A 20,796-nucleotide genomic window follows, 5' to 3' on the forward strand; every position below is an offset into this window, starting at 1 on the left:
AATATGGGAACCACTACAGTACTACGTGAAAAAAACAGCGAATTCGACAACAACAATATTTTTCCTACATAAAACAAAGAAAACATCAGAAAAATCGAAAACATATAAACACCGTTTTAATTTAAAATAAATCATTTTAAAACAAATGTAAAAAGGATACAACACTTAAGAAAAAAAACACTATATAAAACGATAGTCCTACAACAGTTTCTACATCACCCAGGAAGTACTTCTGCTACTAAACAAACGATGACTAAGATAAAAAAAATATATAAACTACACGATAAAAATACTTGAAAATTATATAGATCTAATATCACAAACGAATACAGAATAACAAAACACGTCCAAAACATATTCCATTTACAATTATAACATCACTTACAAAAACACATATAAATACCAACGACCTCCATTTTGTACTCATTATTACACTGAACAGCTTACAGAGAGGACGTGTATATCACTACGGAAAGAAATTAATCTATAATTTATCCAACACCGCCATCTACTGAGACTACAAGGTAAAATACCTTTATAATAAATATAAATAAATATACAAGCCTATAACACAGCTAAAAAAAAAAAAAATTAATCTTGTTTTTCACTTTTCTATTACAGGCATAAATTTCAGGAAAGTGACCAAAAAATAAACACAACACCTGTAGCATCAAAGGTAAACGAATACCATAATTCAAAAACCATTTCACTAAAGCATTACCAATTGTATTAAAAAACCTGTTAACTAATAAATATCATAAGACTACTAAAAGTAAATTATAATAAAAATAAAATATATATATAAAATATTTCAACTACAAAATAGTAAAAACAAATGACTTAACCTAGTAAATTTAATCAAAAACCAAACATTACTCACCCTAAAATTGAAGGCTACAGAAAAAAAATACTTTCTAAATTGAGTAAAGTAAATCATTAATAATAAAAAAAATAAAAAAAAATAATACACCCTTTATTATTTCTTTTAGACTCCAAGGAACAAAACAAAACACCAGGAGACATAAAAAATAGAAAAAAATCCATAAAAAAAAAAAAGAAGCTCAGCAAAAAAAAAAATTAAAGTAAGTATAACATTTTGGGTATAACATAAAAGCAGTTTTTCTAATTTAATAAAACTAAACAAACATTCATGTGCAAAAAACCCTAAACCTCATGCCAAACACACATAAAGTCAATGAAATTAAAAATACTTAAAAAACACAGTACATAGAGTGCCAAGATGAAGTTAAAAAATAATTGAAAGCTAAATAAACAAATGTACAGCACAAAATTCTGAGAGTATGACTGAAAACAGCCAAACACACAGGGCAAACCTATAAAACATGCAGTCTATAGGGTACCACAATAAAAAAAACAATTATCCCACACAAGGACTTCACAAATGTTCTACAACATTATAACATACAGGAAAACAAATGTGCTCACTACAAACTACTGCAGCAGGAAACAAACAATAAGGAGTGACTTTGAGGCCCAGTAATAGTAATTAATGTAACACTTTAAATCCACCAACACTAAATAAAATATCTCTAACAGACAGCACATGCACTATCTACAAGACACCTAAAAATAGGAAACCAACTTGCTTTCCCAAAACTTTTTCATAAACTTAGCTTTACCACTAACTCTTCCAACACTTCCTCACATATAGCATCCTTACTAGCCACTATTCAACAAAGTGGTAGAAAAGGTGCTCTATTTCTCCTTAAATATCACAAACTACATGTAGACTCTACATAAAAGCTAAGATATACTATTAAACTTCTAGCCAAGTACTCACCTTAAAACAGAAACTGTGCAAGACATACACTCAAAATTAATAATACAACTACTATAGATAGTTATGTAATAACAGCCAATACACATTGAGAATACAATAATTTAACTGTTACAACTCCAGAAACTACTTACATAAGCACAAATGTTGCACTCTAAATAGAACCAAACTTACTATTAAAATCTAATTTAACCATTGCAAATTCCCCACAAACTTACATGAAGGTACGTACAGGACAGTGACTTTAAAACAAATTAACTTTTATAACTCCACCAACTACATACATCAAGGCAACTGCTGGAAACTAAATAGAATTATAATAATTATACCAATTCCACCAACTACTTACCTCAGAGCAGATAGCAATTATTCTGCACATTATAAATTGACCACTACAAATTCCCCACATACTAATGTGAGGGTACATGCAGCATACTCATTATTTAATAAATTAACTATTACAACTCCACCAAACACTTACCTCAAAGCAGGTGCTGGACAATAAACAGAACTAAAATTACTATTGCAAATCCACCAAATACTTACCTTAGAGCACATGCTTCACACTAAATAGAACTAAAATTATTATTGCAACTACACCAACTACTTATCTCAGGCCAGATAGGAAATATTCATTCAGCACATTGCAAATTAACCATTGCAAATACCCCACATCATGACGTGACGGTATATGCAGGATAATTACTCTAACAAAATGTACTATTACAACTCCACCAAATTCTAAACTCAAAGCAGGCGCTGGACACTATATAGAACTAAAATTATTATTTCAACTCCACCAACTACTTACCTCAAAAGAGATTACACACATTAAGTACACTACAAATTAATCACTGCAAATTCCCCACATACTTACATTAGGGTATGCGCTGGACAGTGACTACAAAAAGAATTTACTATTACAACTCCACCAAATACTTACCTCACAGCAGGTGCTGGACAGTAAATAGCACTAAAATTACTATTCCAACTCCATCAAGTACTTACCTCATAGCACATGACAAATACTCAGTACATTCTAAAATAACCATACCAACTTCACTGCATACTTACATGAACATAGATGCTGGACAGTGACTATAAAAAATATACTATTACAACTCCACCAAGTACTTACCTCAGAACAAACACTAATCACACAGTAGACCCACGTTTACAAATCTAAAAGCAAAAATTACTTACCTCAACAGATGACACACAATCACCCAATGTAAAAGTTAACATTCCACCTACACCAAACACTTACAAAGAGCACGCAGTATACATTAACTAACTTACTATTTTATAAAGTAATTCCACCACAGATTAAAAATTAAAAACTAAAAAGTTCTTATAATCTATTTTTTAAATATTATTTACAGATATTTCACAAATAGCATCACAAGGAGAAGCAAGTTACATGACCTCAAGAACCGGACACCAGCTATCAAAGTATAAAGGTTATCTTTATTGCAGAGAGAAGGTTGTCAACCTCAGGAGTCATTGGAGGTGTGTACAATTCCACTCTTCACATTGTTGAGGCAGATCTTTTACTCTAGAAGACACAGTTGTTAAGACAACAGATCACAACCACTCTGCAATGGAAATTGAGATTAGAGAAAACGTACAAAAAATAAAACATATTGCACACTCCTCCAATGACTCAACCGGACAGGCTGTAAGGGAGGTAGTACAAAACATTTCCGTACAGATTGCAGGTAGCATGCCTTCTATACCAAACCTTAGGCGAATGTTTCAACGAGAAAAACTGGCAAGTAATCCCCAACATATAACACCCCAATCCTATGAAGACATTAACATCCCCCAGAACTAAAAATTACCTTTTCCAAAGAAACATTCCTCATGCACGACAACGAGAACCCTCAAAAAATAATTTTAATATTTAGGACAACCCGCAACTTACTAAACCTACAAAATAGTGAAATTTGGATGATGGATGGAACATTTAAATCTACACCCCATCCATTCACTCAAATTTACACTATACATGCCACAAGAAATAACACTACAGTCCCCCTAGTGTCTGCATTATTGTCTGATATCCATTCCTCTACTTACACTGACTTTTTATCAACAATCAAAAACAAAACACTAAATAAAAAACCTAGGAACGTGATACTAGATTTTGAATTATCAATGATAAACACAATACTGAAAATATATCCACAAACCCAAATTCAAGGATGCTTTTTCCATTTTTCACAAGCATATTGGCGTAGAATACAAAAATCATCCCTAACTAGAGAATATTTCTCAGACTGCATACTACAATTTGAATTAAAAAAACTCACAGCATTATGCTTTGTACCACCTGTAAAAGTAGATGAGTATTACACAACAATGACAGACTCTAACTATTATACAGTAAATGAAGACAAATTGGCACCCTTACTAAATTACTTTGAAGAAACCTGGATTGGACACCTAAACAGATCTGGTCGCAGATGAAAGCCAAGATTTCCAATAGAATGGTGGAACTGCTACCAGACCTGCTTAGGAGGTGGTGCAAAGACTAATAATGCCATAGAGGGATGGCGAAACTCCTTCAATAAAGCAATAGGTAAACCCCACCCAAAGCTGTATCATTTCATGGAAATTTTGAAAAAGGAACAAAGTTTCCAAGAAATGAGACTTGCTCAGTCACTCTCAGGTAGCCTGAACCCAAGCACAAGTCAAAAAAGCAAAGAAATGACAGAAAGAATTTTAGCATAAATACAACAATTTGATAAAATAATAGCATCAGACTACCTCGACAGTGTAGCCTATATTCTACATTACCAACAACCACTAACCTACTAAAAAAATACTTGCCAGTTTTTAAAAAAATATCACCAATTAAATTGACATTTTTGAAATTATTTTCACACTAAATGTATCCAACCAAAATTGTTCCTACCTTTGAAGTTTTCATGTCTTCATCGAAACACATGTTGCTGAAGAAATCTTCCTCATTAATATAGAAGAAGCACCTCATACTGCAGAAAGTAAATAAATAAACATAATCATCCAAAAAAATAAAAAATTGGTGATACAAAATGGATGATTAAAAAAAACAACTCTGTATACGATAAAAAGTATAAAAAATTAAAATATAACATTTTACCAACCCAGAAATTAAAAAAAATATATATATTAAAAACACAACATAAACATTTTTTACCCAAAAATAGTTAACAAATAATCAGATACTTACCAAAGCAACATCATTAAATAAAATATTAACAATCAACAAAAAGACATGGAAAGGAAATAAAGGACACTACTAATAGAAAAAGAAAAAAATAATTATGAAGGCTGTTACAATTAACCAAATATTTTTATCATAAACCGAACAATGTCCTTCCTTATAAATCCCTAAAACCAAATTATCACAAGCAAAAAGAGAATTGTTCATAATTATTAGAAAAGCAGTACAATCATTGTAAACATAAAACACTGCTAAGCATTATTTTTCTTCTTTTTACGATACCACTATCGTAGACAAAACTGTACGGAAACAAAAATTTAACATAAAAAGCATTCCAATCATCGAAAATCTACTACCTACCTTATAACTACCTCCGACAACTATTTCTGTAATAAAAATACCCTAAACCATACTGTTAAAAAAATTATAATCCCACTTACCCGAACAAGGTCTCCACTTCCATCCTAACTTGACGGCGACACTCCTCCGACTGAAAACAGAAGACGTCAAACAACGTAAACATGGAAGAGCACTAAAAATAGAAAATGGACTATTTCACTCATAGACTATAATAGGGAAAAGAAGAAAATACCACAAAAAATAAATGTAAAAAAATTTGTAAAAAATTTCAAAAAATCTGTAAATACTAAATAATAAATACAATGTTTTTTTGGCATTTTTTAAACTTTATTATGTTGAGAATAAAAAATTATTTAAAAAAAATATATATGTTTTTATTGTTTAAAAATTATATTTGCATAAAAAAGTATATTATTGTGGATGAAAAAATTCTAACACCTAAACAAATAAAAAATAAAAATATGTATGTATTTTCTAAACATTTTTAGTTAAATAATAAATTTAAATAAAATAATATTAATTCAATTTAATATATATACAAAATTATACATCCAAAAATAGTATTTTTTTAAATCATATTAATTTTATCACACCATAAAAAAATATTCACATTTTCAAAATAAATTAAAATAAATATTTTATCAATTTTTAAAAATGACACAAACAAATTACAATAAATCAAAAATAAAAAATATTTTCAATAATAAACTTTTACATATTTATAATCAAAATTCTACTCTACTAAATACTATTATATTAAACATTCAAATATAAATTTTAAAACATAACTATTTTCAAACAAAAAAATCTATATATCTTTAACAGCATAAAATAAAAAAACAATTAAAAAAAACTAAAAAAAACTAAAAATATAATAAAATCACCTATACTAAAACAAAAATCAGTATCAATAAATTACCAAATCATTATCCACCAATAAACAAAATCCCATCCGTAAAACATTTTTTTACATCAATATAAAAAATACACAAAGGTATAAAAAAATACCCGATTATAAAAACACTTCCCCACCCATAACCCCTACATCCCCTATATCCCACCCTGAATTCTACTCATACTTTTAAAAAATAAATTAAAAAAATTTACCCAAATACATTAAATAATACCTGAGTATTAATATACTTCCCACCCATAACCCCTATATCCCAAATATCCCATCCATTATACCACAACAGTTTTGTATAAAAATTACAAAATAACCCAATTCTACAAATTATGACCCAAGTACTAAAACACTTCACCACCCATAACCCCCCAATTCAATCTATCCCATCCCTTATCACACATTTTTTTTTTAAATAATTTAAAAATTACCCAAGTGTATAAAAAAATACCCGAGTATTAATATACTTTCCACCCATAACACCTACATCCCATATACCCCATCTATTATCCCACAGCTTATTTTTTTAAAAATATTGCCCAAGTGTACCAACTAATACCCAAAGTACTAATACACTTCCCCACCCATAACCCCTACATCCCATATATCCCATCCCTCATCCTACAGCATATAATTAAAAATATATAAAAAAATTACTCAACTATATCAATTAATACTTCAGTATTAATAGACGTAACCACCCATAACCCCTGTATCCCATATATCCCACACCTAAGTCCACAGCAAGTTTTCCACACAAAAAAAATCTCAATTCTACAAATTAATACCTCAGTATTAGTAAACTTTCCAAGCCAGAACCCTTACAAGCATTTTATCCCATACATTACCGCATACAATATTTTTAAATATTTAATAACAATTTACCAAATTATTTAAAAAAACAAGTATTGATAAGCTATCCCACCCATAACCCCGCCATCTCATTTATCCCATCCCTTATCCCACAATTAATTTTCCAAAAAACAAATTAAAAATTAACCAGCAGCATAAATTAATACCTAAATACTAATACACTTCACCACCCGTAAAAGCTGCATCCCATATATCCTACCCCTTACGAACATAAATAATAGAAATTACAAATAAAAAATTATCCCACAGTATAAATTAATACCTGGGTACTAATACACTCCCCCATCCATAACCCCCACATGCCAGATATCCCACCCCTAAATCCACAACATAAATTCCAAAATGATAAAAAAATAAGTGTATAAATTAATACCTAAGTATTAATACACTTCCCCACCCATAACATACACAATCCATACATTCCATCCCTTAATCCACAGCATATCCTTAAAAAAATATAAAAAAATATACTTAAAGTCCTAATAAAATACCCAAATATTAATACACTGTCCCACCCAGATTTCACAAACAAAAAAATACCCAAGTATAAAAATTAATACCCAATTACTAAAACAATTCCCCACCCATAACCCCTACATCCCATATATCCCACCCCTAAATCCACAACATAAAGTCCAAAACTTTATAAAAACAATTATATGTATTAATACCTGAGTATTAATGCACTTCCCCACCCAGAACAACCACAACCCATACATTCCATCCCTTAATACACAACATATCCTTAAAAAACATTAAAAAATACTCAAATTCCTAATAAAATACCCAAGTATTAATACAGTCCACCACCCATATTTCACAATATAAAAAAATACCCAAGTATATAAATTAATACCCAATTACTAATACACTTCCCCACCCATAAACCCTACATCCCATATATCCCACCTCTAAATCCACAACATAAATTCCCAAATTTTAAAAAAGTATATAAATTAATACTTGAGTATTAATACACTTCCCCACCCATAACATCCACAACCCATGCATTCCATCCCTCAATCCACAGCATACCCTAAAAAAATAAGTAAAAAAATACTCCAAAGTATTAATACACTCCCCCACCCATATTTCACACAAAACAAATACCCAATTATATAAAGGAATACCCTATTACTAATACACTTCCCCACCCGTAACCCCTACATCCCATATATTCCACCTCTAAATTCACAACATAAATTCCCAAATTTTTAAAAAACAAGTATATAAATTAATACCTGAGTATTAATACACTTCCCCACCCATGACACCCACAAGCATATCCTTAAAAAATATAAAAAATATACTCAAAGTCCTAATAAAATACCCAAGTATTAATACACTGACCCACCCAGATTTCACACAAAAATACCCAAGTACATAAATTAATACCCAATTACTAATACACTTCCCCACACATAACCCCTACATCCCACATATGCCATCCCTTAACCCACAGCATGCCACCCCATAACAAAAAAAATACACAAATTCTAATTTTAATACCTGAGTAATAATACCCAACCCTACTCATAACCCCTCCATTCCACATATACCACCCCTAAACCCACAGAATAATTTAAATACATTTTAAAAAATACCCAAGTATATACATTATTACCTAAAACCTAACAATTTTTTTTTTAAATACTCAAACATTCAAATTCATAATTGCGCTACATAACTCCAAAAAACTAGACAAAAACAAAACATTTTAAAATAAAAACTTCAGTATAACTACCCATATATATAAATATATAAAAATATATATAAAAATATATATCTAAAAACATATATACATAAAAAGACTATATTTACACATATATAAATTAATATATACAAACACAAACATAAATAAACACAACATATCCAATAATACAAATATTAAAAATACATGTATATAAAATTCAACACATAATAATTAAACTCTAAACAAATAAATAACAAAACACAAAAGTTACCTCAAAATTCATAATTAAAAAAAGCACTTACCTTAAATTTCGTTGTTCTGGCATTAGTTGTTAAGGCAAAATCGTCGTTAAGGCAGTAGTTGTTCTGAACTTCGTTGTTAAGACCTAGTAGTTCTTCAGGATTCGTTGTTAAGGCAAGTAGTAGTTCCAACGTAGTTGTTCAGGTTGTTTCCCCTGATGAAGTGCCTGTTTCAGAGGAGGACACTGATGTGCCAATGGTGCAGCAGCCAGCGGCTGAAAGTCTTCCCACTGGAAGACCTGACACGTGGGTTGCACTGAACATGGAGCAGCCACAGTTGCCTGCCATTACTGTTTTCCCAGGGTGTAGAGTAAATACGGAAAACTTTTTGCCTGTCAACTTCTTTGAGTTGTTTATGGACAATGTCTTTTTGGAAGAGATTGTTGAACAGACTAATTTGTATGCAGAGCAGTATTTGAGGGACAACACTGCCAGACTTCGGCCACACTCGAGTTAGCCGGTGGATTCCCACAAATCTAGAAGAGTTGAAAAAGTTCTTGGGTTTAACTTTTTTGATGGGACTGATAAGGAAGACATCACTGCCTTCATATTGGTCTACTAGTCCCTTGATGGCAACTGCTATATTTCTGCAATCATGAGTTGTAACCGGTATGAGCTTCTTCTTCGGATCTTGCATTTTGTAGATGATGCTTTAGCCTTGCCACAAGATCACCCTGATTCTGACCATCTTTTTAAGATTAGACCTATCCTTGATCATCTGGTAGATCGGTTATCAGAGATCTATGTTCCAGCAAAGAAATATCTGTAGATGAGTCTTTGGTCCTGTTCAAGGGTCATTTGGTTTTTAGGCAGTACATTCCTAGCAAGAGGGCACGGTATGGAATTAAATTGTATATGCTGTCTGAAAGTTCTACAGGATATGTTTATAATTTCCGGGTCTACACTGGTAGGGATTCCAATATTGAACCCCCTGGTTGTCCGCCCACTTTTGGAGTTAGTGAGAAAATTGTGTGGGAACTTGGTACACGACTGTTTAACAAAGGTCATCATTTATATGTAGATAACTTCTACACTGGAGTTCAGTTATTCAAGGAATGGTTCAGAGTAGACACTGTTGCTTGTGGCACAATCCACTCTAATCAGAAAGGCTCTCCAAGAGAGCTTGTCTGTAAAAAAATTGAGAAGGGCCAGTGCAGTGCCTTGCAGAATGATGAGCTGCTAGCTCTGACATTTGTAGACAGGACGGATGTGTACATGCTAACTACCATACATGATGAGAGTACTTCACCCTGTGGCTATTTGGGATCAAGTTGCTGAGGTGCGCACACCTGTGTGCATTTTAGACTGCAATAAGCACATGGGTGGTGTTGATAGAGTAGATCAGAGGTTGGAACCTTACACTGCTGCTTGTAAGGCTTATGTTTGGTATAAGAAATTAGCGGTTCACCTGTCCCACTTGGCAACTTTTAATGCTTTTGTTGTGTTAACGGATAGTTCTCCAGAGTCAAGGATGACATTTGTGAAATTTCAGGAGTCTATCATAGTGAGCCTTGTTGTGCTGGAAAATGACAGAGTTCCTAGAGAAGCAGTGGTGGAGGATGTGGCTAGATTGAAAGATCATCACTTTGCTGAGCACATTCCTCCCAGAGCCAAAAAATACTTTCCTGCTAAGAGATGTAGAGTCTATGCTCGAAGAGGTATCAGGAATGAGACTAAGGTGTACTCCCCTGATTGTCCTTGAAAGCCTGGGCTGTGTGTGGGAGGCTGTTTCAGGAGCTACCACACACAGAAGAATTATTGGGAAGTACCGTGAGCGTAAACTACTGTTTTATATTTTCATATGTTCAGTTTCACGGTTGGCATCACTGTCATGTATTCAGTTAGAACTTTTGTTTTTGTAGTTTCATACTTATTTAAAATTAGTGGTTTCTTTGTTGTTTAAAAACAACAAAAAAGTGATGGTGGTGTGCAAGGACTGGTGCTTGTCTGGCAGTGTGTGTGAGGTGGCGCTTGGGGTGGCGCTTGGCTGGCGGTGTGCGTTGGTGGTGCTTGGCTGGCAGTGGCAGCGAAACGCCAGTGCACACACTCCCATCAGCTGGTGTGATTGCTGTTTCAGGCATGTGGGCGTATGAAAGTGATGGGCCCTTGAATGGTGCTGTCTGTTGATGCAAGTGCTGTAATGTGCTGGGCCCGCGGCTGGCGGCGTGAATGGTCTTGTGCATGTCATGTATGAAAGGTTTGTGAATGGACTGTAAAGCAGTTGGTGCCTTGACGCAGCTTTACAGCTCACGAGCTCTGATTCATTGGTTCAGTTTTTTGGCCATTCAGTTATTAACAGTGCATTTCACTTTTGTGAAATCTCTTGTTAATAAAATGTGATCTACTGAACCATCACTCACCCTCATGCCAAATCCAACCAGTATGTGTGGTAAAAATGACAAAACCTGCTCCGCTGTAATCAGGCGTCGCAGCACAGTCGTGGCACGCTAGGTGTCTCGGGTGGGACCCCAATGATGAAGCATGCCACCAACTTGGTTGGTGGGTGAGGGGTCTTTTTAACATAAACTAAGTGTGTTTCTTTTCACAATTTTAGTGTTTGGAAAATCACAGCAGTACGTGGACACATCAAAATGATCTATGACAAAACTACCTGTGTTTGGGGGAGGGCACCTATGTTTTGGTCCCAGGTGTGGCCTTCATCTAGGGAAACCTACCAAACCCAGACATTTTTGAAAACTAGACACCCCAAGAAGTCCAAGGAGGTGTGGCTTGCGCGGATCCCCCAACATTTTCTTACCCATTCTCCTCTGTAAGTCCCCAAATTTGCTTAAAAAAAGCATATTTTCCTCATTTTCATTGTAGGATCACCGCTCCATCACAAATTTCCTACCACCCAGCATTCCCCTCAGTCTCCCAAGTAAAATGATATCTCACTTGTGTGGGTCCCCAAAGCAGAGTCAGCCTAAAGATGTATAAAAGAAAAATTTGTGCTTATCAACTTGCTGTGCTATCCCCTCAATCTCTACAGGTTTTTGGCCTTTTTCTGTAGCAGACACCTGGGCCACCCACACAAGTGAGGTACCATTTTTATCAGGAGACTTGGGAGAACACTGGGTGGAAGGAAATTTGTGGCTCCTCTCAGACTCCAGAACTTTCTGTCACCAAAATGTGAGGAAAAAGTGTTTTTCTGGCCAATTTTGAGGTTTGCAAAGGATTCTGTGTAACAGAACCTGGTGAGAGCCCCACAAGTCACCCTATCCTAGATTCCCTTAGGTGTCTAGTTTTCAAAAATGCAAAGGTTTGGTAGGTTTCTTAGGTGCCGGCTGAGCTAGAGGCCAGAATCTACAGCTATGGACTTTGCAAAAAACATGTCAGATTTCAATGTAAAAATGTGATGTGTCCATGTTGCGATTCCTGTTGTGAGCATTAGGCCTAATCACGCAAGTGAGGTACCATTTTTATCGGGAGACTTGGGTGAACACATAAGAGCCGCACATGTGTTATTGCCCCTTGTCTTTCTCTAAACTTTTTCCTTCCAAATGTAAGACATTGTGTAATTAAGACATCTATTTGAGAAATGCACTGTAATTGACATGCTAGTATGGGCACCCCGGAATTCACAGATGCGCAATTAAACACTACTTCTCAACACCTTAACTTGTGCTCATTTCGGAAATACAAAGGTTTTCTTGATACCTATTTTTCACTCTTTATATTTCAGCAAATGAATGGCTGTATACACGGTACAGAATGAAAACCCATTGCAAGGTGCAGATCATTTATTGGCTCTGGGTACCTAGGGTTCTTGATGAACCTACAAGCACTATATATCCCCACAACCAGAAGAGTCCAGCAGACGTAACGGTATATTGCTTTCAAAATTCTGAAATTTCAGGAAAAAGTTACAGAGTAAAACGTGGAGAAAAATTGCTGTTTTTTTCACCTCAATATCAATATTTTTTTATTTCAGCTGCTGTTTTCTGTAGGAAAACCTTGTAGGATCTATACAAATTAACCCTTGCTGAATTCAGAATTTTGTCTACTTTTCAATTTTTTTTTGCTTTCTGGGATCCAGCATTGATTTCACAGCCATTTCTGTAACTAACTGTAAGGTGCCTGAAAGCACAAAAAATGGTAAAAATGGGGTATGTGTTGAAAAATTGGGTTATATGATTCAAGTCTGCCTGTTCATGAAAGCTCGGAAGATGATTTTAGCACTGCAAACCCTTTGTTGATGCAATTTTCAGTGAAAAAACAACAAGCGGTCTTCTGCAGCCCATTTTTCCGATTTAAAAAAAAAAAAACTAAATTTCGCTGTGTTTTGACTATTTTCTTGGTCTCCTTCCCAAAAACCCACAAAGTCTGGGTACCTCTAGAATCCCTAGGATTCTGGAAAAAAAGGACGCAAATTTGGCATGGGTAGCTTATGTGGACGAAACGTTATGAGGGCCTAAGCGCGAACTGCCCCAAATAGCCAAAATAAGGGGGAAACAGCCTGGAAGCGAAGGGGTTCAAAAAAGGTTTTTGTTTGATCACACAGCACAGATGTGTTATTTTTGATTCTGGTCTTCCCATTCCGTGACACTGATCACCTTATCCTGTCTTCAATCATTTTTCTAATTTATTACGAGTCTGAATAGTGAATGCTTCCAAGATCCCCAAGATGATGGGCACGTTCCAATATCTGTTTCTCCGTATAAGCTTTTTTCGCTGTCCCTGTCTCGTTGCCTGTTGTAGTCCATCTGCCTAACTCAAGATGGATGCTTCCTTGCTTCCAGCCAACATGCATGCATGCAGTTCTGTTTCTAGGTTACTGCCTTCTTTTTTTATGACATTTAGCATCTGGCGTTACCTATGCGGTGCACTTCCCATTGTGGATTGCCCAAAGGTTGTCCGGCCATGTGCCCCAGCATCTTCCATCCATCCAGGATGCCTTCAATAATTGTGAAATCTTTTCTAAAACCCATTTTTTCACCAGCAAAGTATTAACCTTGCAAGTAATCGTGACCCTTGGCCTATTCCCTCTCCTTTTACCGACATGTACCCTTCACTAAATGGGTAGTTTATCAGTCGCCATAGACGCCCTGCATTCAGCGTATCATGGCCCGCCCCTGCAACCAGTGGGTGCCCTTCACAGACTTGAACAGTTATTCCCAGCAATTAAACAGCCACGTAAGTCCTTATCATCAGTAAATCAATAATTACTGTGCTTTCTTGTTACTACAGCACTGCTTGGTCCAAAAATGAGAAATTTCCTAGCTATTGAGAAGGAAAGTTTAATTCTATTAAGGACACGGAGGCAAGGATTATGCTCAACTTTCTTCACTTTTTATTATTACAGCAAGTTCAAAGTTTAAAAGGAAAAAACAGCAAACTACATACCCCATGGGTCACGCTCCCATGGCAGCCACAGTCCAATCAACTCCGTCTTCGACTCCGAGTATAAGAATCCCCCGTAGCCTCTGAACTTGCTCAACTTCGCTGCAAAGGGAAACCATCATTCTCAGGTAGTTGTCACCTCTGAACCTACAAGAACAATATTATATTCAACCAATGAAGCAACAAAACCAAAAACTGAACACAAGCAATAAATCAACACTGGATAGTATAACAAATTTTCCAAATCCTCTAAACATACAAGGCATGAACACATAATTGGAATAAATATTGAACACTCCCATAACACTATATGCACATAAATATATTACCAGAAACTGAGAAATCAATACAGCTCCCTGTAGGGAGACACATTCCTTGTGTCGGGAGGGATAATCCTCACCTCCGTGTCTTTAATAGAATTGAAACTTTCCTTCTCAATAGCTAGGAAATTTCTCATTCTATGACAGGACTGGAGGCAAGGATTATGGTTGTTCAAAGTTTACTTACCACCAATGAGGCTGCTTCATGAATAGGTTTGAAATAGAACCTTTTAAAAGTCGATACGGATGACCAATCCACGGCATTCATGATGTCTTCTAAGCGGCCACCTAGATGAAAAGCCTTTGAAGCCATGGCACCCCTAGTCGAATGCGCCCCAAATACTCGTACATTGATACCTGCCTCTGCCAAGATCTATTTGACCTATCTAGCTATGGACGGGGAGGAGACTGCCTTAAATGGTTTCTTTATTGAGATCAACAATTGGCGTTCTCCAGGAGGCCGCAACTCAGCTGTTACCTCCTCATAGGTTTTAAGGCATCTTACCACACAAAGCTTTGGTGCCTGAGGAAAAACTGGATAGGTTACCGACATGGTATTACACTTAGGGCCTCATTACGACCCTGGCGGTCATAGACAGCCAGGGTGGAGGTCGGATGTAGCACCGCCAACAGGCTGGCGGTGCTACATCAGGTATTCCGACCGTGGCTATGAAGCCGCGGTCGCCCAGCCGGGTCCGGCGGTTTCCCGTCGGATTTCCCCCGGCTGGGGGAATCCTCCATGGCGGCGCTGCATGCAGCGCCGCCATGGGGATTCCGACCCCCTTCCCGCCAGCCTGTTCCTGGCGGTGTACACCGCCAGGAAGAGGCTGGCGGGAACGGGTGTCGTGGGGCCCCTGGGGGCCCCTGCACTGCCCATGCCACTGGCATGGGCAGTGCAGGGGCCCCCTAACAGGGCCCCATAATGATTTTCAGTGTCTGCTTTGCAGACACTGAAAATCGCGACGGGTGCCACTGCACCCGTCGCACCCCTGCAAATCCGCCGGCTCCATTCGGAGCCGGCTTCCTCTTTGCAGGGGCTTTCCCGCTGGGCCGGCGAGCGATCTTTTGAAGATCGCCCGCCGGCCCAGCGGGAAAGTTGTAATGGTCCCCGCGGTCATTGGACCCCCTTAGTTCTTCTGGATACCGTGAAGGTAACCTCCTCCGGTGAAAAAACCCTTGCTGAGACATCTAGTGCTCTGTCATCCGACACCCTCTTGCAGGAAATGATGCACAGAGAATAGCTAGTTTAGCTGACAGTTCTTTCCTAGAAAGATACTGGTTATCCTGCCAGAAAGAAAATAAGTGGAGGACCTGGTTGACATCCCATAACTCAGAGTACCTAGGTTCTGAAGGTCTGGAATTGCTTATGCCCTTAAGTAGCTTGTACACCCAATGATGTTCCCCCACAGGACGATTGGGAAGAGGGGGATGACCAGCAGAAATGGCTGCTCTAAAGGAATTTATGGAACAATAAGACAAGCCTGTTTCCACTAACTCGGCGAGGAAATTTATGATATCAGTAATCTGGGCTCCATGGGATCAATATGTTTTCCCAAACACCAACGAGCCCATCGATGCCATGCGGACTTGTAATGCTTACAAGTTCCCAGAGCCCAGGCCCGTCTGATGAATCTTTCAGCCTCCTGTGAAAGTCAGCCTTCCTCCCAATGAGCCCGGAAATATTCCAAGCTACCAGTGCGAGTTGACCCCGAAGGGCCAATGAGTGAAACGGTCCTGTAGGATCCCTGAGAATCACTGGATCAATTGGAAGGGGGATCGGTAACTCGTAAGAGAGTTCCAGTAGAGATGGGAACCACACCTGTGATCTTCAAAGTGGGGTTATCAGAACCACCATAGCTCTACGACGACGTACCTGGGCCGAGACCCTCGGGATTAGAAGAAACGGGGGAAATGCGTACCCCAAATGGGTCCCCCAGTCCTGCAGGAACGCATCCACTGCTGTTGCACCCGGATCAGGGTGCCAACTGAAGTACGTCGGTAACTGGGCGTTCCACCTGGACGCGAGGAGGTCCACTGAACACGGACCCCAATGTTCCATCAGCGCCTGAAAAACAGCTCCGTCCAGTTTGCCAGTTGCTGGAATCTCCCAGAAAGCTGGAATTCCAGTCCGCTAGAACATTCTGAGAACCCGGAATATACTCCGCCATCACCTGATCTGATGCTGAAGGCAAAAATGCCAAAACTCTTTCGCCAATTCCGTGAGGGCCTTCGAATGTGTGCTCCCTAGGTGATTTATGTACTGTACCGCCAATACATTGTCGATCCTCAGAAGAATGACGCAAGAAACCCTGTCCTGAGTTAAAGAGTGAATCGCAAACGAACCCACCAGGAGCTCTAGGCAATTGATGTGCAGGTTGAGCTCCTGCAGAGTCCAACGTCCCCGAAGGAGACATCTCCGCAATGGGCTCCCCAACCTTGACAACTGGTGTCCGACTCTATAACAAGGTCTGGCGAGGCACCGAAGATAGCCCTGCCATTCCACGGCTCCATGTGTTTCAACCACCAATGGAGCTCCATTTTTGCCTCCTGAGTAAGGGAGATGAGTTGGGAGTAGGTGAGACCCCGACGGAGATGATGTGCCTTCAAATGTTGCAGCGCTCGGTAATGAAGAGGTCCTGGAAAAATGGCCTGGATCGAGGAAGAGAGAAGACCCACTACTCGGGCTAGCTGCCTGAGAGAGATCTTGTTGCACCTTAGAACCCTCAGCAGTTCCTTCTTGATCTTGGAGATCTTCGAGTGTGGGAGGCTGAGAGAGGTTGACTGGGAATGTATGAGAAAATCCAGAAAGATCATCGCTTGCGCGGGGAGAAGTTCTGATTTCTGACGGTTTATCACAAACCCCAGATCCTGCAGAAGTGCAATAGTCATGCTCGCGTTGGATAAGAGTTGTGACTGAGATTGATCCATGAGCAGGATGTCATCCAGGTAAATTATTAAACGAATCCCCCGAGACCGCAGGTATTCCACCACTGGTTTGAGTAGTTTGGTAAAACACTATGGTGCTGAGGAGAGACTGAACAGGAGGGATGCCTGGCCCCTCCACGCGAATTGAAGAAATCTGCGATGGGGGAAAACTATCAGGACCGTCAAGTAAGCATCCTTGAGGTCCAGACGGATCATCCAATCGCCCTGAAGAAGAAGGTCTCTGAGCATATGAATACCTTCCATCATGAAGTGCCTGTAGACCACCCACGTGTTGAATTCCCTGAGGTTGATGACTTTGTCCTTCTTCTGGACTAGAAAGAGATTGCTTAGGAAACCCCTGGTATGAAGGACAGACCGACAGATGGCCCTCTTCCGAAGAAGGTCGTGCACCTCTGCATCAATGGGAGCGGACTCCGATGCTGAAAAAGTCAGGGGTCTCCGTGTACTTTCCTGGGTTGGTGTTCCCCAGAATTCTATGTGGAACCTTGGTACGGTTTGCAACATCCAAGAGTCTGAAGTGATTCATGCCCAATTGTGCCTGAAAAACCGAAGTCTCCCTCCTATAACCTGAGGGGAAGAAAGCATAAGCATTACCTGAAGGGCCTCCTGGGACGTTCGCCCCTCTGTGGGCGTTCCTGTTGGATCTAGACCACCCTCTGCCCCGATTGGGGAAGAAAGCACCTTGGCAACCATCCCGCCAGCCGTTGTTCCTGAATCCATAGTTTGAGATGGGGTCTTGCTGGGAGAGGCGGCCGGAGGAGCAACCCCTACCTCTTCCAGCCCTTGCAAAAACCTTGCCCGGAAAAATCTTTTTGATAGAAGATTGGGCTTTATCTAACGCCGAAAAGGTAGTGACGAATTGGCCCAATTCTTTAACAAAAGGGTCACCAAATAAGTTGCCCTGGGTGATCGCCCCGCCTCCGAATCGGGCAACTCCCCCAACTTGGGGTCAATCTTTAAGAGTAAAGATCGTCGTCTTTCAGCCGAATTGGCATTGCCCAAAAAGCAAATGGCCCTCTGGGCCCACCCGGCCAAAATATCTGTGGGCAGAGGAGTGTCCGTGTGCCTGGCGTGCTCAGCCAACTGTACAATTTGTGTTAGGGGTCCTAACACATCAAGGAGCTTGTCCTGGCAAGGCATCCAGGACCAGTCAATGCCCTTCTTAGGGTCCTTAGTGTATTTAGTGAAAAAAGTGCAGAGCTTCGGATCCAAGTCTGGAGTAGCAGCTACCTTATCCGGTAAGGTAGGGCGCGGGCATTCCGCCTTAAGACGGGCTCTGACCTCTTTGTCCAGAGGCTGCCTAATCTTACTGGCTACATAATCAGCCACCTTTTGCTCTGGTCTCCATTCGGAGGACCAAGGGTGGTAAATGCCCTCGCGTTCGAACATCTCGGAGCCGGAATCCTCAGTCTCCAGCAGATCTGGCACACTGGCCCCCCTTCGCCAAGGGCGACCAGAGTCTTGCTCCTCCACAGAGGAAGTGTCCCCTTCCGAATCCTCCACCACTTGCTTATGTGACCCACTATCAGGGTCAAATAAGTGGTGCACCACGTCACCTGTCAAACCGGGTAGTAATCCTGACCGGCAGGGTAGTTGCTTAGGCGCGCACGCACTCATGGAGCAAACCTCCTCGAGATGCTGGAAGCAGTCCAGGTGCCCCGTGTCGCGCATGCTCCATTTCTTGGGAGGTGCTACCAACTTGGAAGTAGGCCGATCTCCCGTCACTCCACCTATACCAGTCCCCTTAGGAACTTTCTCTTCCAGTTGCGCCACACTCTCCTCAATGGGGGCAAGGGCCTGGGCAATCACCTGGGACAACAAAATGTGCACCCCAAGGGGTAGAGTGCGTTGGGAAGGGCCATCCCCAGGAGACATGGTGGAAAATAATTCCTTTTCCGGAGTGGACTGCATTGTGGAAAAAAACAGAGGACTCCGCAACAGACAACGCCCTACTGATATAATAGGCAGCCTCCCCACGGGTCTGTTGCAAAAAATAGGGCTCACCTGGATCACGCGTACAAGTCTGAACTGTGGAATAATCTCTTACCGCAGCGCGGAGTCTGACCTGCCAAAAAAGGTGTACTGTGGGGGTTGAAGGGGTTAAATCAGCCAAAAAAAAACTAACGCGCACCTTTCCAACACTCAAGTACTCAGTACTCAAAGTGGTGGAATAGACGCGCTGTTAGAACAGAGCGGCGCGAAAGAGCGCCCTCTAGAGGAGCAGACGCGCTACCATCAGCTGAATCTGCTCACGCTGAAAAAGCAGATAGCTGCGTGTAGCGCGTCCCTGACAACGGCTCCCTGGAGACAAACACACACCAGTACGTAGTATAATGAAACTCCGGACACAAAGCTACCAGAAAATTAGTACAATTCAAGAGACAGAAAAGCGACAAAAGACCGACTTATCTGAAGCCTGAGCAGTGAAGGAAGAGGAAGTACGGAGGTGACAGGGGATTCTTATACTTGGAGTCGAAGACGGAGTTGATTGGACTGTGGTTGCCATGGGAGCGTGACCCATGGGATTTGTAGTTTACTGTTTTTTTGTTTCCTCGCCTCCAGTCCTGTCATAGAATTTCTAGTTAGATAACCTTCTTTATCTTCGGTGATAACCCTGACATTATGTGAGTGAACCACGGCGTGGAATTCACTTAAGGCTTGATTAAATTATCTTTACAGAGCTTCATTTTCCTTCTTTTACTCTTTCTAGCATGCTCCCGGTTTGTTTCCTAACCAGAGTCCTGATGATGACCACGCCACATCCTTAATGCCCGAAACGCCGTTGACTTCTTTTATGGACCCCTTAAATAACTATATTTATGACTCCACGGGCCAAACTTGCAGCAGTTTATTAGGATACATTTATATTTTATAATGTGTTACGTTTTCTGAGTACTGAAAATGCTTGCTTTCCCTGGTGGCTTTTATTTTTGATTCTGTTATTTTCTAAATTATGTCTTATTAATAAACATATTATACTAACATATTTTGATGTCGGCTCCTAACAATGGACCATTGTTCCTTGGTTATTATGGAGAAATATTTGGGCACATAA

The 20,796-nt window shown here is 39.2% G+C and overlaps 1 long non-coding RNA gene across 1 annotated transcript in view; it reads right to left on the minus strand.

Annotated features, from left to right (window-relative positions):
• Positions 1–20,164, minus strand: part of LOC138273190 (uncharacterized) — a 76,169-nt gene extending 56,005 nt beyond the window's left edge. The window contains exons 1-3 of the long non-coding RNA XR_011200277.1: positions 20,147–20,164; positions 14,479–14,622; positions 4,716–4,794 (exon numbers count right to left, since the gene is read on the minus strand). This is a non-coding gene — a long non-coding RNA (uncharacterized lncRNA). The remainder of the gene's footprint in view (positions 1–4,715; positions 4,795–14,478; positions 14,623–20,146) is intronic.
• Between the last annotated feature and the right edge of the window lie 632 nt (positions 20,165–20,796).

Source organism: Pleurodeles waltl, chromosome 2_2 (assembly GCF_031143425.1).
Source record: "Pleurodeles waltl isolate 20211129_DDA chromosome 2_2, aPleWal1.hap1.20221129, whole genome shotgun sequence".
NCBI classification, from domain to species: Eukaryota; Metazoa; Chordata; class Amphibia; order Caudata; family Salamandridae; genus Pleurodeles; species Pleurodeles waltl.